Below are 2,500 nucleotides of genomic sequence, written 5' to 3' on the forward strand. Positions count from 1 at the left end.
GATTTTCTGCCAGGCTTAGCCGATTCCGTCGTATTGGCTGCGGCGCCATGGTTTTCACCGTTACCCGACCAGCGCGCGCCCACCCGACTGTACGCTCGGCGTCGTTGGACGTTTTCCGACGTCGGCCCGACTTGGCCGTTTTTAGCCGATTCCGTCGTATTGGCTGCCGCGCCATGGTTTTCACCGTTACCCGACCAGCGCGCGCCACCCGACTGTACGCTGGGCGTCGTTGGACGTTTTCCGACGTCGGCCCGACTTGGCCGTTTTTAGCCGATTCCGTCGTATTGGCTGCCGCGCCATGGTTTTCACCGTATCTCGACCGCCGCGCGCCCACCCGACTGTACGCTCGGCGTCGTTGGACGTTTCCGACGTCGGACCGACTTGGCCGTTTTTAGCCGATTCCGTCGTATTGGCTGCGGCGCCATGGTTTTCACCGTTACCCGACCAGCGCGCGCCCACCCGACTGTACGCTCGGCGTCGTTGGACGCTTTCCGACGTCGGCCCGACTGGGCCGTTCTTAGCCGATTCCGTCGTATTGGCTGCCGCGCCATGGTTTTCACCGTTACCCGACCAGCGCGCGCCCACCCGATCAGTACGCTCGCCGTCGTGGGACGTTTGCCGACGCCGCCCGCACTTGGCCGTTTTTAGCCGATTCGTCGTATTGGCTGCCGCGCCATGGTTTTCACCGTTACCCGACCAGCGCGCGCCCACCCGACTGTACGCTGGGCGTTGGACGTTTTCCGAAGGCGGCCCGCCTTGGCCGTTCAGCCGATTCCGTCGTATTGGCTGCCGCGCCATGGTTTTCACCGTTACATTCGACCAGCGCGCGCCCACCCGATCAGACACGCTCGCGTCGTTGGACGTTTTCCACGCTCGGACCGACTTGGCCGTTTTTAGCCGATTCCGTCGTATTGGCTGCGGCGCCATGGTTTTCACCGTTACACCCCCAGCGCGCGCCCACCCGATCAGTGACGCTCGGCGTCGTTGGACGTTCCGACGTCGGCCCGACTTGGCCGTTTTAAGCCGATTCCGTCGTATTGGCTGCCGCGCCATGGCTTTCACCGCATTCGACCAGCGCGCGCCCACCCGACTGTACGCTCGGCGTCGTTGGACGTTTTCCGACGCCGGCCCGACTTGGCCGTTTAGCCGATTCGTCGTATTTGCTGCGGCGCCATGGTTTTCACCGTTACCCGACCAGCGCGCGCCCACCCGATCGTACGCTCGCGTCGTTGGACGTTCCGACGTCGGACCGACTTGGCCGTTTAGCCGATTCCGTCGTATTGGCTGTCGCGCCATGGTTTTCACCTGCATTCGACCAGCGCGCGCCCACCCGACTGTAGCCGTGTCGTTGGACGATTTCCGACGCCGGACCGACTTGGCCGTTTTAGCCGATTCCGTCGTATTACATTGTGCGCCATGGTTTTCACTACATTCCACCAGCGCGCGCCCACCCGACTGTACTCACGGCGTCGTTGGACGTTTCCACGTCGTCTCGACTTGGCCGTTTTAAGCCGATTCCGTCGTATTTGCTGCGGCGCCATGGTTTTCACCCGTAACCGACCAGCGCGCGCCCACCCGACTGTACGCTGGCGCGTTGGACGCTTTTCCGACGTCGGTCCGACTTGGCCGTTTTTAGCCGATTCCGTCGTATTTGCTGCGGCGCCATGGTTTTCACCGTTACCCGACCAGCGCGCGCCCACCCGACTGTACGCTCGGCGTCGTTGGACGTTTTCCGACGTCGGCCCGACTTTGCCGTTTTCAGCCGGTACCGTCGTTTTGGCTGGCGCGCCATGGTTTTTCACCGTATCTCGACCGCCGCGCGCCCACCCGACTATAGTTCACCGTGTCGTTAGACGTTTTCCGACGTCGCCCCCACTTAGCCGTGTAGTGCCTATACGGTCGTATTGGCTGCGGCGCCATGGTTTTAACCCGTAGCCCGACCGACGCGCGCCCATCCGACTGTACGCTCGGCGTCGTTGGACGTTTTCCGACGTCGCCCCGACTTAGCCGTTTTCAGCCGGTACCGTCGTATTGGCTGCGGCGCCATGGTTTTCACCGTATCCCGACCAGCGCGCGCCAACCCGACTGTACGCTCCGTGTCGTTGGACGTTCCGACGTCGGCCCGACTTAGCCGTTTTCAGCCGGTACCGTCGTTTTGGTTGGCGCGCCATGGTTTTTCACCGTATCTCGACCGCCGCGCGCCCACCCGACTATAGTTCACCGTGTCGTTAGACGATTTCCGACGTCGCCCCGACTTAGCCGTCTTCGGCCGGTACCATCGTTTTGGCTGGCGCGCCATGGTTTTTCACCGTATCTCGACCGCCGCGCGCCCACCCGACTATAGTTCACCGTGTCGTTAGACGTTTTCCGACGTCGCCCCGACTTAGCCGTTTTCAGCCGGTACCGTCGTTTTGGCTGGCGCGCCATGGTTTTTCACCGTATCTCGACCGCCGCGCGTCCACCCGACTATAGTTCTCTGTGACGTTTGACGTTTTTTCAC

Source organism: Lolium perenne, unplaced genomic scaffold (genome assembly GCF_019359855.2).
Source record: "Lolium perenne isolate Kyuss_39 unplaced genomic scaffold, Kyuss_2.0 unplaced61, whole genome shotgun sequence".
Classification (NCBI taxonomy): Eukaryota; Viridiplantae; Streptophyta; class Magnoliopsida; order Poales; family Poaceae; genus Lolium; species Lolium perenne.